This window comes from Amborella trichopoda, chromosome 6, assembly GCF_054954075.1.
Source record: "Amborella trichopoda isolate Santa Cruz 75 chromosome 6, AtrichopodaSantaCruz75HAP2 v2.0, whole genome shotgun sequence".
Taxonomy (NCBI): Eukaryota; Viridiplantae; Streptophyta; class Magnoliopsida; order Amborellales; family Amborellaceae; genus Amborella; species Amborella trichopoda.
The window spans coordinates 29,586,049-29,607,136 of NC_142341.1; the positions used below are offsets into that span (position 1 = coordinate 29,586,049).

Below are 21,088 nucleotides of genomic sequence, written 5' to 3' on the forward strand. Positions count from 1 at the left end.
ATTCGAAAATAAGGAAAAAAAAAATTTTTATTCATGAGCAAGTACAACCACTTGTTTACCGACGTTTCGACCCGAGAAAAGTCCAATAAGGGACGTGGGTGCGTTCTCAAGGCCTTCAACAATGTCTCCAGAAACTGCAGGTATAAGTGCTTGCGATCAAATACTAAGAATCCTTCCATGCGAATTTTGCTTCGTTACCAAGGAAAAGAGGTTGGGTGCCCCCTCTGGTTTATCTCTATTGTATTGTGAGATCATTCCACATATAGAGATTCGGCCATGGTCTCTCATGTTTAAGAGCACTGCATCAAGCATGGGGCCACCTACATTCTCAAAGTAGATGTCTATGCCTTTTGGAAATTACCTAATACATGGAAATATAACACCATATTTGAGAGAGAGAGCCACTTATATTACTAGAGTAGATGTGAAAGCCTTTTGGTTGTTGGAAATTGATTGGGTGATAAAGGGGGCAAACATTAATAACAAATTAATCAAACTCCTTTATTGTTTTTGGGCACGCATAGTGCTTTTTCAAGACTATAGTTGTCCCCCTTTCAGATCAGTATAAGATGTGCATATGCATGACAATTCATCCTCGGGATATAAGAAAACAAAAATGTCTCTTTTGATGTTTCAAAGCTCTATGCACCTGAGCTAGAGTCTTATGTTTTTAGAGAGAGAGAGAGAAATGAAAAACAAAGAGATAGAGAGAGAGGGGTGAGTGCTCTATTTTCTAGAAAATTGTAGTGAGACTGGTGTGAGTAAGGGTGTCAATGGGCCTAGACCCATCCCAGGACCCAAGGGATATACCCGATCTGGGTCCAGGTATGGGTCCAAAACTTTGACCCGACGGGATAGGTCCGGGTCCAAGAACATTGTTCGGGTCTGGTAATATTTTTCAGACCCCAATATATAAAATATATTTAAGTATAGTTAAATACATATATATCTTAATTTTTAGGTCGGGTCTGGTGAATTTGGGTACGATTGGATCCAAATCCTACTGAACCAGGATGCAATCTGTTGCCACCCCTACGTGTGAGAAAGTGTGTATCTCCTATGAGAAAAAAGACCATTTTTATAGAGCTCCAAGAGGCTATGCCGATGAGAGCATACCAAGTGAGCCATCAAGCACCTTTGCACCTACCCGTACACTTCGCATGTTCCGCATATGCATCATCATTCTCACATTTGTTCTAAAAGTATAATGCATGAGAATGTTTGTACTTAAATATTGTTGATGATTGATGTATTGTATTATGAGGAAATATATCTGTTAAGGTTCAGATATATTTGTACATGGGATTCGATATATCTGGGACTTGATATATATATATACGTATAAAGGTATTTTGGTAATTTGTACCATCTATCTGGGATTCGATATATATCATTGCGATTGGGGGTTCATCTAAAGTTAATGGTTAAGGGAAAAAACACAGATCTCTTTGTAATTAGATAAAGATAAAAACATAGAGGTGTGAGGAAGAGAGCGAATTGTAACCTTATTTTTCATTGTCAGTAAAGAAGCTTTAATCTCCCGTGGACGTAGGCACGTTGCCGAACCACGTATATCTTTGCGTTGTGATTGATTGTCTCTTTCTTTTGTGTTTGTTACTTTTTTCTTGTTTTTGTGGATTATTTTTCGTTTCCACAAATGGGTATCAGAGCCAACAAGGTTATTCCGCGCTCTAGGGTTTGCTACCACGATGATAGGAAATGGCTCAAGCGTCAAGTATGATATTGAGAGGTTCAATAGAAAGAACAATTTCACCCTTTGGCGACGAAGGATGAATAATATTTGGATATAACAAGGTCTGGCTAAGGCTTTGCTAGGGAAATCGAAGAAACTAGCAAAGATGGACGATGAAGAATGGCAAGAGATGGAGGAAAAGGCGGTAAGTGTGATTCGTCTGAATCTCTCAGATGATGCCTTGCGTTATGTGGTGGATCTTGAAACTGCTCCGGAGGTTTGGACAAAACTCGAGAGTATACATGACGAAATCTCTGACGAACAAGTTGTTCTTGAAGAAACAGTTGTATTCTCTTCAGATGGAAGAAGGTACAAATCTGCTTGAATATCTCAGTGAGTTCAACCATATCAAAAGCCAGTTAACAAGCCTTGAGTTCAAAATCGAGGATGAAGACAAGGCCCTACTTCTGGTGGCTTCGCTTTTAGGATCATACGATCACTTGGTTACGACACTATTGTACGGGAAGGAGACTCTTGAGACAGACGAAGTCACGGCTACTCTTATATCAAACGAGACAATAATGAAAACTAGCAGTATTAAATCTCAAGGATAGAGTTTCTTTAAAAAACACAAAGAAAGTCATGAAAGGGGCAGATTAAATCAAAGGAGGTCTAGAAGCAAAAGTCAGTCAAAACCGAAAGGGAAGGGTAAATTTATTTGCTATTATTGCAAAAAGGAAGGTCATACAAAGAGAAACTTCCTGAAAAGAAAGGAGGATATAAATAGGAAAAACATCTGATGAAGCTAGCGTAGTCTATAGCTCTGACGGAGATGATGAAGATCTCCTCTCTATATCTTTAGGTAAGAATCAATTTACTGATTCTTGGATTTTAGATTCTGATTGTTCTTTTCATATGTGTCCAAATAGAAACTGATTCGAAACCTACAAATCATATAGTGGTGAGTCTGTTCTAATGGGGAATGATGCGGTATGCAAGACCATTGGAATAAGAACTATCAAAATCAAGATGTTTGATGGGATAGTACGAAACTTATCATGTGTGAAGCATGTCTCACAATTAAAGAAAAAACTTAATATCTCTGGGGGCTCTTGATTTGAATGGTTGCAAGTATACAGCAACAGGTGGAGTCCTCAAAGTTAGTAAGAGATATATGGTTGTCATGAAAGGTCAGATGACTAAGAACCTATACAGGTTGATAAGGAATACAGTTACAGGTGGAGCTTCTATAACCACAGATGTTGAGTCCAACAGATGACACAAATCTGTGGCATATGCGTTTAGGGCATATGAGTGAATGACGTATGATGGAACTTCATAAAAGAAAATTGTTGAAGGGTGTCAGAGCCTGTAAACTGGATTTCTGTAAGTACTGTGTTTTCAGTAAACATTGCAAAATTAGATTCAAAACTGCAATTCATACGAGCAAGGATATACTAGACTATGTACACACTAATATATGGGGGCTTTCACCAATCAAATCCAAGGGTGAGGTATAATACTTCATTACCTTCATTGATGATTACTCAAGAAATGTATGGATCTACTTCATGAAACACAAAAGTGAAGCATTCATGAAGTTTAAACAATAGAAAACATAGGTAGAAAAGAAGACAGGAAAGAAATTGAAATGCTTGAGATCAGATAATGGAGGGGAGTACAAGTCTAAATAATTTCAAGAATTCTGTGAAGAAGAGGGGATTGTACTTCACTTTACTACACCAGAAACTCCTCAGCAAAATGGTGTGGCTGAGAGGATGAACAAGACTTTTTTGGAAAGAGCTCATAGTATGAGATTGAATGCAGATTTGAAGAAAAGTTTCTAGGCAGAAGCAGTTAACATGATATGTTTCATCGTTAATAGGTCACCATCTACAACAATTGATTGTAAAATTCCAAAGGAGATGTGGACAGGAAAGCCGGTAGATTACTCTATGCTGAGGATCTTCAAATGTCCAGCCTATGTCCATATGTAAAGTGGGAAACGTTTCAAATTAGACTCTAAGTCTAAACAATGCATCTTTCTCGGTTTTGAGAAGGGAGTGAAGGGATTCAAGCTTTGGGATCCTACTTCACATAAGGTTGTGCTTAGCAGGGATGTTGTGTTTGATGAATCTCACATGATGAAGTCAATCAACATGCAAGATGTCAAAGTGCTAGTAGATGGAAGTGATGAAGAAAGATCGGCAGTCCAAATGGAGTTAGAAGAGTCTGAAACGCCAGAAGAGGAAAAATCATCTAACAGCATACCAGAACAGCAACAATCACATGGTGAACCCTACAGTTTGGAAAAAAGCAGAAAAAAAAGTGTTCACAAAGCCCCTGTGAGATGCCGCTTTGAGGACATGGTAGCATTTGCTTTAACTGTTGGTACTGGAGAAATGGACTCATTCGAAGATGCTCTAAGTGATGCAAAGAATGATAAATGGATGACAACCATGATGGAGGAGATGGAGTCTTTGAAAAAGAACAAGACTTGAGAGCTTGTCAAGAGGCCCAAGGGAAGGAAAGTGATTAGGTGCAAGTAGATCTTTCGGAAGAAAGAGGCAGCAATAGAAATAGAATGTGACAGATTCAAGGCTAGACTCGTAGCAAAGGGCTACGCTGAGAAGGAGGGAGTGGACTACAATGAAATATTCTCTCTGGTTGTCAAACACACTTCAATAAGGCTATTACTTGCTTTAATAGCCATGTTTGATTTGGAACTAGAATAGCTTGACATGAAGACAACGTTTCTTCATGGTGATTTGGAGGAACAAATCTTTATGGAGCAATATTAAGGCTTCAAGGTGCATAGAAAGGAAGATCAAGTTTGCTTACTCAAGAGATCGCTTTATGATCTTAAGCAATCTCTTAGGCAGTGGTACAAGCACTTCGACTCTTTCATGGTGCGGATTGGCTATTCAAGAAGTGAGTATGATTGTTGTGTTTATTTTAAAGTTCTTGATGATAATTCCCTTATTCTCTTGATGCTTTATGTTGACGACATGCTCATCGCTGCCAAGAATGCTTGTAACATAACTTCTCTCAAGTCTATGTTAAGTTCTGAGTTTGATAAGAAAAGACCTAGGGGCTGCTGATATGATCCTTGGTGTGGAGATTCATAGAGATAGAAGTGCAAGTAAACTCTAGGTAACTCAGAAAAGGTATGTTGAAAAGGTGCTGGAGCGTTTCAACATGGAAAAGGCTAAGTCAATTAGCACTCCATTGGCGAGTTACTTCAAGTTATCTGAACGGCAGTGTCTTACTACAGATGAGGAGATAAAGCAGATGTCTCCAGTGCCCTACGTCAGCTCAGTCGAAAGCCTCATGTATGCTATGGTTTGTAGCAGGCTGGATTTATCTCATGCTGTCAGTGTTGGCAGTTGATACATGAGTAATCTTGGAAGGGAGCATTGAAATGCTATTAAGTGGATTTCAGATATCTGAGCGGGATGTCAGATTTCGAAATTATGTTTAGTTCGAAGATAAGCTCTACAGAACTGGTGGGATATGTCGATTCCGACTATGCTGGTTATTTAGACAAGCGAATGTCTACTATAGGGTATGTCTTCACAATAGCGGGTGGACCTATTTCATGGAAGGCAATTCTTCAGCCCACAATTGCCTTGTCTACGATAGAGGCAGAGTACATGGCAGCAGTTGAGGCTGCAAAGGAGGCGATCTGGTAGACTGGTTTGGCTCGTGAGTTGGGGTTGGAGCAAGAACGTACTGTATTGCATTATGATAGTCAGAGTGCCATAAATCTTGCAAAGAATCAAGTGTTTCATATAAGGGCAAAACACATTGATGTGAGATATCACAAGATCATGGAGCTTGTGTCAGAAAGATTCATTTATCTGAAGAAAGTTCATACTAATGACAACCAAGTAGATATGCTTACAAAGCCCGTCACTAGGGAGAAGTTCAAGTTTTGTTTGGACTTGCTTAATGTCTCTCATTGTTGAGAGTGAGGGAAGCACCCCATGGGAGGTGGGGTACAATAGCGTACCTTTAAGGAAGTACGGGGATGAAGACATCTTCAGGGTAGCTCGACAGAATTCAAGCCAAGATGGAGATTGTTGAGGATTGATGTCTTGTATTATGAGGAAATGTACATGGGATTCGATATATCTGGGACTTTATATATATATCCGTACCAGGGTATTTCGGTAATTTGTATCATCTATCTGAGACTCGATATATATCGTTGCCATTGGGGGTTCATCCAAAGTTAAGGGTTAAGGGAAAAAACGTAGATCTCTTTGTAATTAGATAAAGATAAAAACAGAGAGGCGTGAGGAAGAGAGCGAATTGTAACCCTATTCTCCATTGGTCAGTAAAGAAGCTCTAATCTCCCGTGGAAGTAGGCACGTTGCCGAACCACATATATCTTTGCGTTGTGGTTGGTTGTCTCTTTCTTTTGTGTTTGTTTCTTCTTTCTTGTTTTCATGGATTGCTTTTCGTTTCCACAAATACCACTCAAATCCATACTCTCCTCTTCAATGTAGGACTAAAAACCCACACCTTTCTCTTTCTATAAAATAAAGTTTAGAAAGACCACATAAAATAATATAATGTTATTTTGAAATACATGTTAAAAAACCAAAAATAGTAATATTGGCAAGGAGGCGCGTCTCTCGGGTTAGAGGGACTCCCAGTTCTATCACAAAACTAGGCAAGTCTCTCATGGATAAATATTTACCGAATCGTCATCAATCGAACAAATTTACTTTTGAAATATTTTTAAAATTGTTTATAATATGAAAATAATATATGAATATCTCCTAATTAGCCACGAGAATCGCGAGTTTAAAACTAGGGAAAACTACCACTGGATACTCCTACTTAAAGCCTTTTAATGCCTCTACTTAAGCAAGTCAACAACTAATAAGCCTATGTTAGTAGCTTAGCATAATTATGTGGACACTACAAGCTTTAAAGAGAGGACAATGACATGGTATCAAATGAGTTAACTTGCACATTAAGAGAACCCACCCTTTCAATGCAGTTGTCATATCCTGCTCTTCTTTATAATTGAAAGCTTTATCAAACCCAAATCTGGTCTTCAATAAATCAACCTAGATGGGCAATAGGCTTGGTATAAGAACCCATTGTGAGATTAAAAGCACAAAATTTCAATAAAAAAATTATAATAAAATTGTTTGTCTTTGTTGCAAGGAGGTTACAATCAATTTTGGCTGTTACATATGAAACCTGACTGTTGCGGGTATTCTATTTCCTTGGCTAAAAACTTGAAAAAGGAATTTTTTTTTATTTTGTGACATTCCAAGATGTCAAATTTCACAGCAGATGACTAATTGTGATTTTATACTGAAAGTAAATGGTCTTATGGTATACAATCTCATATTTTATATTATACGACACAAAAAATTGAAACAAAGTGAAAATGTATATGACCTTTTCTTTAGAACCAGCACTACCAACTACATAGCAACCAATTGACTTGGCAAATTGGCCAACAAGTTGGCCATCTGCCCCAGAAGCTGTTGAAACATGCACACATTCTCCTTTCTTTGGGGAGCAGACCTCAAAAAATCCTACATAGGCTGTTAATCCGGGCATACCTACAAGCAAAATAGGGCTCTTTTTCAGCTTCTCTATCTCTCTCTCTATAAATGCTAACATCAAATTCCTCTGTGTGCGAGTGTGTTAACATAGACCTCCCTTGCTCTCTGAATGACAACATAAGACCAATGTAGGAAAAATCGAGCGGTTCACATTCTAACCACCTGGTTAGATTAGAACCCGCCATTGGCCAGTTATGGTTTCAGTTGGTTTTGATGAACCGTTTGGGTATTTTAAAAAAAATTGAAAAAATTATATAAAAATTGTAATGCATTTTTTAAATATTTTCATCATATTGGCAAGGGTGCGGCTTGTACAGAGGCTAGGCTTTAAATAATCAAACTAGAGCCTACCTTCAAATAGTGTCGAGAAATGTGGTTTTGATACTGGAAATCTTTTTTATAGCCTTAAAATACATTTTCATTTTTATTTATAAAGTTTAAAGCTTCAAAAATAGTGTAGATCGAGAGATATACAAAAACTTGAAAATCTTTAAAATTGAAGGTCCAAAAGTGCATTACAAAATACACTAGTTCCAAAACTTGAAATCCAAGTTTTTCTCATATCGTGCATCTTGATGTCGAGATGACCAATTTGAAGATAATTAGGCATCAAAGCAACCTCTTCTGGTGAAATTTTTGAGGCAGGTTCAAATTTGATTGTTTAGAGCCTCGACTCTATATAAACTTTTCCCTATTTGTTTAATCATTTTTAAAATATATTTTTCATATTTTATTAGATTTTTTTTTTTTTAGTACTTTTTTAACCGCCTGGGACTTGCCCAGTTAGGTCTGTTGAACCAACCAGTTAACCAATTAGTAGCGAGAACCACTTCCGACTCCATGTCCGGTCAACCTTTCCAGATCGATTTTTCCTACACTGCATAAGACCTCTCGCTCTTTGTGTGTTTGTATATGTGTGTGTCGGTGTGTTTATATGTGTTAACGTAAGATCTACCGCTCTTTCCCTCTCGCTATAGGAGTGTTGACATAACATTGTTGTCTCTCTGACTCTGTAATGGTGAAGAGGGAAAAAGGAGCGCTGAAAGGAGAAAAACCTAAAATTCCAGTGTAGTAAGAAAGAGGTAGATCAGTGGATATTATCTTAGTGACCATATCGGTCATTGTTATCAAGCTGAACTCTTCCCATCCAGTGATGCCCCAAATCAAGTCACCCTCTTGGTAATCACGGTGCCCGGAGTCCAGGACTTTAGATACCCCTAAACCTTTTACGACCTATAAAAATAACAAAGAGAATATGTTAAATACAATTCAAATAACAAGTTTTTACAATTCAAATAACAAGTACAAAACAGATTCTGAAAAATTAAATCAATTCGGATGATGTTTCCCCCATTTTTTGTTGTTGACGGCCTGCGAAAATCGATTCGTTAGAACTCCAACGTAACTAGATTGTCAATAGTCATAAGGACCTGGATTCTATGCAGCCAAGCCCGATAATGTAGAAATGCAGGCCAATTAATAATTCTATTTTTGAGATGGATTTTTGGACTTAATTTTTTAATACATATAAGCTCTAAAATGGAGATCATGAATATGAATAAATAAATAAATTTTATAAACTAAAATAATAATTATAGTAAGAAAACATTTGGATCGTTAGTTTTCATTGTTTCTAGATGGAACACCTACTTGTATCCATATTTAAAATAGATGCTTTACACTTTTTAGACTCTAGCTCACATGAAACAATTTTAGTCATAATAGTTGAATTTCCAACTGCAATTTTAGTCATGGTTGAATTTCCAATGGTGTCAATGGTTGTAATTGTCATGTTGGCCAAAGGAGCACATTGTTTTGTTCCTTTGTGCTCATCATGTGACACTACTTCGGCTGCGTGGCTACATCGCTTGGGCCGGTCGGTTCGGTTGCACCAGTTTTGTCGATCACTTTGACCTACCGAAGTACTCACTAGCTCGATCACTCTGGTTAATTGTAGTGAGCCATCCTAAAAACTTGCCGGTTCCACCCGCCCGACTCGCTCTTATACATGGCTTAAGGATGCATCTGCACACCTCAACTACTCTTCTAATCATGCATCTCATGCTCCACATGGGCTTCTCTCTCCTTTGATCCATGAACATAAAGGAAGAGGGTTTTTCTTTATATAAACTTCACTCTCTCCTAACTCCTAAATCTAGAACTAAAACCCTCTAATTCTGTCTCTACGGGTAAAACAAAATAAATTTTTCTAAAAATTATAGTTTTGAAAAAAATTATTTTAAAATCACTAAGTAATTTTCCAAATAAAAAATACTGACAACTATTACATGCCCCATCTCTCTTTTCTTTATTATAAATGGTGCAGTTAGCATATAGATGCATCCGTAGCTATAGAGGTAAGGTGCACCTTCAAATTTTATCATGGTATATAATTTTGATGTAAAATATTCTTAGGATTATCTCACAATATATTTTTATATCTAATTATAAAATTTTAAATTTAAAAAATGGTTAAAATCAAGGAGATCAAATCTTGAAAATAAACAGTGTAGATAATATATTGTAAAATGCACTATTTCTGAGACTTAAAATCTTTTTATTTTTCATGGTCATACATCTCGATGTTGAGATGATCAATCAAAGGGTTTTTTAACATTAAAACTACCTTTTCGGATGGATTTTTGAGGTGTATCTGTAGTTCTACATTATAAGGTTGCATCCTTACATAAACTTTTTCCTATTATTAAACATACAAAATTCAGCTTTGTGCATAGTCACTTCCCATTTTCTACAACAACTTCCTTTGTACATTTCAGACTGATAAACTTTCTCCCTAAAAAGCTAGTCATCATCCATAAAAAACAGTCTAAAATATTCACCTCAATGATGATAATGTCACTGTAATTAAAGGAAAGAGAGGAAAATGTATGTTAATGAGAAGGACTTACAGAACCAGGTATAAAGCAAGGGAAATAGCTTTGTGGGCCTGGTTTTGACATCTGAAGCCTCATGTAAGGGTCACATGAGAAATAGAGGTTCCTTACCAGAATGGCCTTGGAGCCTTCTGATACCTTCAGTTTGATGGTGCTTGACGCCATTTCCATATCTGTTTCTTTGGGGAAACTAGTCACAAAGTCCTTGAATATGATCTGCTTGTTACTCACCTCTTCTCCAATTGCCATTTTTTCTGAAAAAAAAACCAACTTGGGCAAATTTTTTATTCTCTCTCCAAAGAGCAAAACACTGACCTCCAAGGGGACCTCTATCTCTCTCTCTCTCTCAGACAACCTCCAAGCCTGCGCTTACTATTTATCAGTCGAGTCCATTCTTTCTTGGGTAGTTCATCTCTCTCTCTCTCTCTCGCACTCGGAGACGACGCCTATCGGCCTATGCCTACCATATATATGGCTCTCATTGATTCTTTCTTGGGTAGTTCAGCGGTAGGAATTGGATTACAGATGCAGTTTCGCAGTGACCAACATCTAACCAATCAAAGCGCACATCAGTACATTTTCTTGACCGACCACCGATTTGGCATGCTTCGCTTTTAAGGCACAATGTGTGGATACTACTTCGGTTATCTTTGTGGTGGTGAATGATTTACTCATCAAATGTGAAAAATCTATGATATTTTCAGAGTCTTGGCCCAATTAACTTTACACCAATTTTTGAACCACTCAACAACCAAAAAGAGGTATTAGATCTGGTTTTAGTGTTGTAAAGGGATTGTATGCTCTGGTGGGAGCATGCGTAATTTTTGTTTACTCCCTCAGGTAAAATTTTATGTAGGAGAACATTGAGGATTCAAATTTTGCAGATGACTGTCGTAATTTGCTTTGGAGAATACCTTGTGTTACATCAAAACAATGTCTTTTTTATTTCGAAATTATATATAATGAGACGACTTATTTTTTATACAAGGAGGTCACAATCATCATTGACCATTAAATTTGAAATCGAATGGTTGAGGATGTGATATTGTTGAGGCATAAAGTCTCAAACAAAATTTCTCAGGTATTATGACACACTTTTATCTATTAGATTTCACACCCAATGACTAAAAATGATTGTGGCCTCCTTATGCCAAAAATCATAGTAGACAATCCCTTTTATTTTATAGTGTTTTGGAAAGTGCAATATGTTAAGAAGTATGTTTTATCTTATTTGTAGAGAAAAAAGTAATGTGTTTACTTACGGCATATCGAAGACGTGGATGATATCCTCTTTATTGTGTTCTAAGCACCAAATGGGGAAAAGGCCTATACAAAAGTAGCGTGCGGACCCATGTGTGTTTGTGAAAAGGTGATCGGTGCATAAGGCACTTAAGTACATGTGCAGGTTAAGCTCGTGGCTTTATTATAACTTACCGCAACAAGCATAGCCAACTGTGGATTACAGTAACATCCCAATAATGTGCCCCTCAGGTCAACTTGCATAGATTTGGTGGATTGTTGTGTAGCACAAAATGTGCCCCAGTAGATGGGTTGAGAATTTGAAAGACGTAATGGTGAAAAAACAGTTTATCTTACTATAAATAAGAACTTGTTTCCTCCAGTTCGGGTACAAGTTTAAAATACAAAATTTTCTTTCTTTACAAAGTGTTGTTTTGTAAGAGTTTTCTCTATGTAAAGAGGCAACTCTAGTGTTCTAGAACTCACGATATTTGTTCATTTATATTGGTAAGATAATTTTCTTAATCATTTGTTTATGTATCCCGAAGACAAATTTACCGAGTAAAAACTTAGATTCATATTGAATCTTATTAGTAAGGAACAAATATTGGCTTGAAAAAACGTATATCATGCCTAGGCTTAGAGAAATTATAACATCTTTTGTTTCTTTTGCCCCATTTCACCCCCCCATTTCCTACAGTAACATCCTCAACCTAGTAACTTGAGTTGATAAATGGGTCTGGTCGACATGTGGACCCAAGGGTCGACCCAACCGGCTCAGGGTCTGGACCTAGACATTGGATCCAATGGGTTGGGTTTAGGTCCACTTGACCTTGACTTTGACCTGACCGTTGTTGGACCTGTGATCAGCTTGGATCCTATAAGTAGGGTTCTGTCCAGCTCGAGATCGACCTAGTATATAATTATATATTAGTAGAAAATATATATAAATAATATTTAACAATATGCTATAAAATATATAAAACAACTTTTTGTACTTCTTTTTTAAAATTTATAGACCAAAACCCAACCTAACTCGGTGGATTGGGTCTGTGTTCGACTTGGATCATGGGTAGCTCTTTTGCTTGAGGAAACATGCTTATACTAATCTCCCATGGGAGCACGCCATATGGGCTGTTTACTATGTCACTTTTTCTGCTCCATTATTTAGGGAACTTCCTTAGCCCATGTGTTACCTTCCTTGCTCCATTATTTATGTAACTTCCTTACTCCACTATTTTGAGGGGTGCGGTTTGTATAGAACCTGGGCTCTAAACAATAAAATTAGAGCCTACCTTCAAATAGTGTCGAGAAATGTGGTTTCAATACTGGAAATATTTGTGATAGACTCAAAATATATTTTCATTTTTATCTATAAAGTTTCAAGCTTTTAAAAATAGTGTAGATCGACATATCTATGAAAAATGAAAATTGATGGTCCATAAATGCGTTACAAAATACACTGTTTCCAAAATTTTAAATCAATTTTTTTTCTCATGTTCATACATCTTGATGTGGAGATGATCAATTTGAGAATATATAAGCATCACAACAACCTCTTCTAGTGAAAATTTTGAGGTAGGCTCTAATTTGATTGTTTAGAGCTTCAACTCTATATAAACTTTCCTATTTGAGATATATATTTTTTGTTTTGTTTTTTTTTTTTTTACCATGTCCTTCGAGGGCATTCTAAAAGAGCGTGTATGGTATGCTCCTAGGGGAGTATGTCGTACACTTACTCCCTAAAGAAGAAAACTTATTCAAATCTAACTTATTTTAAAAATCACGAGATTATAATTTTAAGAAAAAATATTGATTTTTGGATTCTGAACATTAGACCCGACTATCCAAAATTGGACAATCTTCGAACATTCAGGCACATATGAGGTGAAAATGAATTTTATTTTATTAAAATTAGTGGCCAAGCTTGAGATGGCAACATCCAACAATTTTAAAGGGCGCGGTCTGTATAAGGTGCGGATCTTATAGTGCACAAGCAAAGCGCACCTCTAAAATTTTTTTGGGGGATGTAGTTCCATTCAGTGTAGAAAAAATCGGGTGATTCAAATTCTAACAGTGAGGTGAGACCCGGTTAGATCGAAACTGTCCGGTTCTGGTTTCGATCGGTTTTGGTGAACCGGCCAGGTATTTTTAAAAAAATTTAAAAATAACTATATAAAATCCCAAAAAATAAAGGATTTTGTTTGTAATGCATTTTTTCAAGTTTTCATAATTTTGGCAAAGATTTGAATTGTTTTGGCTACTAGTACTAATTTTTACATTTTGCTCTCTTTTTTGAAAAATTTCAAAAATACTTTTGGGCACAAATCAATTCCTTAAAATCAAAGTTTTTAATTAACTTAATTTGGAAATGATTTGTTTGACCATGCTTTACATATAATTTTCATATTTTATTATATTTTTTATATATATGTTTATTTTCTTAACAATTTTTTGACTGCCCAAGACTTGCCAGGTTAGGCCGATTGAACCGCTTCCAACTCCATGTCTAGTTAACCATTCCGGTTCGATTTGTTTTACCTTGGTTCCGGTGCGAAACCTTCCGATGACTTGAAAATCCATGTTCAACCATGATTAAGAAATTTGAAATTCCCAAAATAATGCAGAAGATCTTTAAATACTTTAAAATCTTAAAAATTGACGATCTAAATAACTTGTCACAGGATGAACTATTTTTTAGGATTCGACTGTTTTTTTTTCTTTACACATATATATCGAGGTCAAGATGATTAATTGAAAAAGTTTTCCAATTTCGAAACACCCTTTTCTACCAGCACCTCACTCAATTGCTTGACTTTCTTTACGTTAGTATGTTCACCTGTGATGCTCACCTTACTCGGCTATGCCCCTTGCCCTACACACATGTTCAATCTTGATGGCTCTTCTCTACTCTTGTCCACCCGAGACCCCTTCGGCAACCTAACCGCAAAAGAAAAAGCCTTCCAGTCAGAAAGAACACAGGACCTCTCCGCCCTACTAAATTGAGCATAGTGGTCGTTCTACGAGTCACGCAAGAAAGCGATTTTCGAGGTGCACCTTACTTCTACAGTATAGTAAACCAAAATTCATGTAGTTGGCCCCAAATAATTGGAAAAAACTCTATAATATAAGGTTGCAATTTTCTATAAACTTTTTTTCAACTTTAAAAGTTTATGTGAAAAGATTTTACCGTGGGAATAAACACATAATATGATCCATGAGATCATATCACTTTCTAACTTCAATAATGCACAATGAGATTGAGATAGTGCATTCTACCTTTAGTGGAAGGGAATTGGTGTCGTTGAACGAATTACGTACAATTATCACATGTTTGGTGGGACCAACTGTCCACCCTATGACTTTTTTTGGTATCATAATTCATAAGCCCATAAGCATAGCTATCGAAAATGAGTTTTTTATTAAAAAAAAAAAGAAAAAAAGAAAAAAAAGAAGAAAAAGAAAAAGTGTGAGTGCTTTTGAAAAATTTTAGGTCCACTTTGGATGTTCTTGTATTTCTATTGTTACTCATAAACACGAGCACTTCCAAATCCTTTTGAATCAGTGAGCTAAGGTTTTATGTAGGGGTGGCAATGGACCCGGACCCCAGGGATAAATCTGATTTGGTCTGGTATGGGTCCAAAAATTGGACCTGACATTCAAATCTTAGACCCGAATACTATTCGGTGCGGATCGGAGTCCTCTTGGGTCTGGTTCTAGCAATATTTTCGCCTCCCAATATATGAAATATATTTAAATGTAGTTAAATGTATAGAGAATTTAATTTTTGGGTTAGATCAAGTCCGATTAGGTCTAGTGTCGGACCTGGACCTGGACTCAACTGGTTGCCACCCCTAGTATTATGTAAGCAGGCACAAGAAATGGCCCTTGCCCATGAATGGTGGGGTGGATCAAAAATTGATTATTTTGCTCATAAACAAAGGATGGAGGATAATGGACAATCTAGACTCGACAACTCTGATACCTTTTGGAAAGGAAAACTTTATATAAGGTCGAGGCTTTAAACAATCATATTAAGGTGCACCTTAAAATTTTTACTAGAAGAGGTTGTTTTGATGCTCAAACGTCCTCAAATTGATCATCACAACCTCAAGATACGAGTGGTCTCGCAAGACTACCACTTCACATGGTCTCTTACCTAAGTCAGGCTATTTTTTTTTCTAGGAAATTTATCAAAATATTCATAGAGATGTACTATTTAACATTTTGCCAACTTGTATTCTAGACCATGTGTTTTTATAGATATTATAAAATTAAATAAAAAGAAATACGTACAGTGTTCAATTGTCCATCTATTGCAGGTAATTTAATACATTTCCCTTTTTTATGTAATTTTTCATGTCATCTTTACTCATTCCAAAAAATAATTTAAAATTTTAAAAAATTAATCCAGAGGTCCAAAATTGCTCAAAATAGAATCCGCCCCTCAAAGAATGGCTCTGAACCCTCCATTTGTGAGATGAAGAGATAAACAAGTCCATGTTTTTTAATTTAATACAATTCCCTTTTTTATGCAAATTTTCATGTCATCTTTACTCATTCCTAAGAATAATTTAAAATTTAAAATTTTTAATCTAGAGGTCCAAAATTGCTCCAAATAGAATCCCCCTCAAAGAATGGCTCTGGACCCTCCATTTGAGAGATGAAGCGATAAACAACTCTAGGTTTTGAATAAACTAAAAGATCATCTTCTAGTTACTTTTCACTGTTCAGAGTATCTAATGCATAGCAACTCACTTTTGAGTGTTGTATAGGCAGTATCCATATATTTTCCATATACTAAAGTTATGATTGAGGTTGATTGATTTAGGTACAATTACCACATGTTTGTTGGCCAAACACTCAACCAAATTATGACGTTTTCTGATATCATAAACTCATAACCATAGCGAACAAAAATGCGTTTTAAGACATCACTTTCCTTTCAATCGTTTGAAAAGTCAAGGCTCAGTTTGGAAAAGGGGCTCGGTGGTGATGATAGCCCCCCATACCTTAGTCATCACGTGGTCATTTTTATTCTCATTGACTCCACCCCACTATCACTTTCAAAAATTAACTTTTATATTATTTGAAAAAAATGGCTAGGGGTCTCTCTTCCCCATTGAATTACCAAAAAAAATATATATATATAAACACAAGGGAGTGATACTTTGGACATAATAAGAAAGCTCTTAAGTCGGGGATAAAATCACCACATAAAGTTACACACATATAACATTAACATATTCAAATAGCTCATATCTCGACTGGACGAGACATTGTAGCAACTTGTACAACTTTTTTTTTTTTGGGATGTTGATTGAGAGTAGTAATACCATGCTTAAGGGTTTCGAAGCAAGGGCTCGAGATAGGAATAGCTAGGGTTGGGAGCTTGACTTACAACCCTACTCGGCTGAATCTGTCTGCGGATTGCACAGTGTTAAAAAAATCAACGACAAAGCTTGGGAAAACGGCTAGTACCCAAGGATCTTGTTTCCAACTTGGCAACCTACTCAGTCTGAGTATCTCAAGGGAGTTCAGGACAGACTCACCGAGTTTTCAAGTATTGCAATGCATCATTCACGAGCCACCAAAACTACTTGCTTCCCAACATTTCTACCAGATAAGAGTCCAACGAGAGCCGAGGGTGCATTCTCGAGGCCTTCAACAATGTCTTTCACATAAGCCATCTTCCCCTCTTTGATGCTCTTAATTGTGGTCTCCAGAAACTGAAGATACATATGCCAATAACCAAACACTGTAAATCCTTTTACATGAATTCTCTTTGCTCTATCATTCCACAAGCTGCAATCCGGCCATGTTCTCTCATATTTAAAAGAACTGCATCATGCATGGCACCCCCCATATTCTCAAAGTAGATGTCTATGCCGTGAGGGAAGTACCTGATGGAGATAAATAAAGTAACACGTTAGAGAGACAAAAGATTGTGTCATGGAGTATAATTTCAGAGACGGGAAGTTATACTATGATAGTTCGGAATATGAAAAAATCCAGAATCTTGCGGTTAATCAGAATTCAATTAATAATCGATGGTTGGATGGTGATGGAAACAGTAGGGCACAATGCATACTATTAGAGTCATTTCATGTTTTGGCAGCTCCAAATCAAAATGATGAGCCTGTATCGAAAATTTAACAGAAGTGAAAACCTCATACATAGACGAATGGCCTTACGCATGAATACTAGACAGATAAAAAGTTCCCGAATCCGATATGTGTAGGTGTCAGATTTGGCACCTAAAATAGGACACAAGGAGACATATCTATACGATTTTATTTTATAATAGGATAATAAATTTTAAATGACTACATGACAAAAAATTTATATTTATTACAAGTAACTGTAATTGATGCAGAGGTGCCCTATAAGAACTTGTACAAGAGGTCTTAGATTCAATCCCCAACATTTAATGTCCCATGTGTCGGAAAGTGTCAATCCAGCCCTGAAAATGGAATGTTTAGGTGTTAAATTGGTAACATGTGAAGATTATACCTTTTCAAAGTGGCCACCAAGTCATTCTCCTCTTTACAGTTGAAAGCTTCATCAAAACCAAACTTTGTCTTCAATAAATCAACATAGAAGGGCCATGAATTTTCTTGCAAGCCAGCTTATTGCTTCCATCTAAAACTAAAACTACAATATTACATCATTTACTGATAAAAAAAATGAGCTAAGTGAGAGTGTGTAATACCATTTCTTTAGAACCAGCGCTTCTAACTACATAGCGACCTACTAATTTAGCATATTGGCCAACAAGTTGGCCAACTGCCCTTGATGCTATTGAGACATACACATATTCACCTTTTTTTGGTGAGCAAACCTCAAAAAATCCAACATAGACTGTCATCCCCGGCATTCCTACATAAAATTACAAACGATAAAACTTTGCATTCTTGTGTTTCAATATAAAAAGGAAATACAAGCAAATTCAGCAAAGGTGGTTGAGTCAACAGGTGCCTTAATAGATCATCTAAAGTTCCATTTTCACCAAGTTCCAATTTAAAATTCAAAAGTGGGAAAAAAAAAAATGAAGGTAATTGTATAGGACCCATCAAGGTTCCATGCATACTGGCCCTAAATATTTATGAAGGAACCAAATAAGGTGTCATACAACTAGCATTTACTCATTTTTTGTGTAATTAAGAAAGTGAGTAACTTGTAAGAGAAAACCAGATATTCTAGAAAACTGATTTAGCTATAAATTCATTATGATATAAGTTACAATAATAAGATAAAGGGTAATTGATATATTAGCTAGATAAGACCCACGAAGAGCCTTTTCACATGACAATTACTTTTATCTGGAGCAGACTATCTTATTTGAAATTAATATACTTTGGAAAACATTTGCTAGCCGTTTATTACATACTTTGTATTATACATGGGACCTGGTTTCTATGCGAGCGAGATCGCATATGTTAAAATTCGGGCCTCTTAATAAATATATTTTTTAGATGGATTTTAAAACTTAATTTTTAAGGACATGTACTCTCTAACATTGAGATCATGATTACTAAAAAATAAATAGATTTTTAAAAACCAAAAATAATAATTCTATTAAAAAAACATTTGGACCGTTAGTTTCCATTGTTTTTAAATGGAACATCTACTTGCGCTTTACCCATTTTGCACCGCATATATCGAAATGTGGTCTAGCCCACATGAAACAATTTTCCTTATGTATAATAGGGTGTGGTTCGCATAAGGTTGCAACCTTGAACAAATAAATTAAGGTGCGCTCCAATCTTTGTCATGAGATGAAATTTTGGTGTCGGAAGTTCTTAGAATGATGTGAGAATCTATTTTTATATCTAATTGTAAAAATTTAAACACCAAAACTAGTTCAAATCAAGATGATCCGGATAATGTGTCGCAAGAAGTACTATTTTTAAGACTTGAAATCTTCTTTTTTTTTCCCTCCATAACCATATACCTTGATGTTGAGATGATCAATGAGATCTTTATCCAACATCCAAACAACATTTTTCAAAGGATTAGATGCACCTTAATTCTACATTTTAATGTGTCAACCTTATATAAACTTTTTCCTATATAGTATTATTCAATTATTATTATTTTTTATACTTTTTCGCTATTTCTGGATAAAAAAGTGTGATTTTAAGCGAGTTATTTTATTCAAAATAATTTAACTTTAAAAAAGACAGACTTATACCTATAAGTTTATCTCATAAAACCTAATAATAGACACCACCAAACAACAAATAATTCACTGTCATGATTAATTTTATTAGAACAATAAATTATTAGTGATATTGAGTAGATCAAGACTATAACACAATTCACTTGTTAGGAGAAAATGAAAAAGGATGGTAAAAATGATAAATACCTAAACTACCAGTGCAGTAAGAAACATGTACTTTAGTGCGTGATTTTTTTTTAGTGTTTATGTCTTTGTAATCAAGTTGAACTCTTCCCATCCAGCTATTTCCCAAACTGAGTGACTTTTCTTGAATTCAAGGTACCCTGAATCAAGGACCTTTGACAACTCATAACCATGTAGGACCTGTGAAAGAATAAAACTAAAGTTTTGACAAATAAGATTATGATAAGTAGCACAAAAATAAAATTATGCATGCAATGAAAGAACATATTATTATGACTAAAAGCGTTGAAAGAACACAAAATAAGGGGGAAAGAAAGAAGAAAAAGTGTCCATTATTTAGGTATTAATAGGCTATTCTCTTTGGAGTATTTCATTAACTTAATATTTATTGGATAGACTAATTTTGTCATTGGTAAGAGGTAAAATAGATATTTCTAATAAAGTGTAGTGCTATTTATCAATTTTTGTAGAACAATTAAAGTTCCACGTAGATGATGTCATACTATATCAGATCCTCTGCGGTAATATCGGTTTCCATAATAGTTTATAGCAATGATATAAATCATCAAAGTAAGACAGCTTCATATAGTGTCGAAAGACGTTTCAATATTGGAAATCTTTGTGATGGCCTTAAATTTATTTCATATCTAATTTTAAAATTTAAAACTTAAAAAATAGGGTAGATCAAGTAGATCAATAAAAATTTAAAAATATTGAAAATTAATGGTCCAAAAATGCATTACAAGATGACCTATTTCCAAGACTTGAAATCCATTTTTTTTACGTCCATTCATCTTGAGGTTGAGATGATCAATATGATGATTTTTTAGCATTGAAATCTAATGATTTTTTGAGGTACACCTTAATTTAATTATTTAGGGCCTCGCCCTTATATAAACTTTTTCCATGATTTAAAGATCAAATCCTATGTGGTAATAATCTCCATCACGGTTCTAAAATCAATTTTCAAAACCAACAATAAAATTTGAAACTCAGAAAATGATGTAGATTTTACGGATTTTTTAACATTTATTTTTTGGGGCAAAATGAACGGTCTAGACAATTTGTTACAATGAGCTTGAAGTCCTTTTTTTTATTATTTTACAACCATAGTGTTCAAGCTGAAGTATCGATGCAATGGTTTTTCAATGCTAGAATTGCAATTTTTGATGAGTTATAAAGTGAGGCTTTACTTATTTTGATAGGGATCAAACCATTTTCCAAAGGTAAATTTAGGAGGAGAGAGAGTGAAGGGAGATAGATGGGAAACATGAAGAGAGAGAGTGAGGGGAGAGAGATGGGAAAG

The 21,088-nt window shown here is 35.7% G+C and overlaps 1 non-coding gene and 1 pseudogene across 1 annotated transcript; both read right to left on the reverse strand.

Annotated features, from left to right (window-relative positions):
* Positions 1-27: 27 nt before the first annotated feature.
* LOC18440029 (2-alkenal reductase (NADP(+)-dependent)-like) lies at positions 28-10,427 on the reverse strand (annotated as a pseudogene).
* Positions 10,428-16,737: 6,310 nt separating this feature from the next.
* LOC18440028 (2-alkenal reductase (NADP(+)-dependent)) lies at positions 16,738-18,629 on the reverse strand. Its single transcript, XR_016058219.1, has 3 exons — positions 18,130-18,629; positions 17,931-17,998; positions 16,738-17,320 (listed from the first exon to the last, which is right to left on the reverse strand). It is a non-coding gene; the product is annotated as a 2-alkenal reductase (NADP(+)-dependent) (transcript).
* Between the last annotated feature and the right edge of the window lie 2,459 nt (positions 18,630-21,088).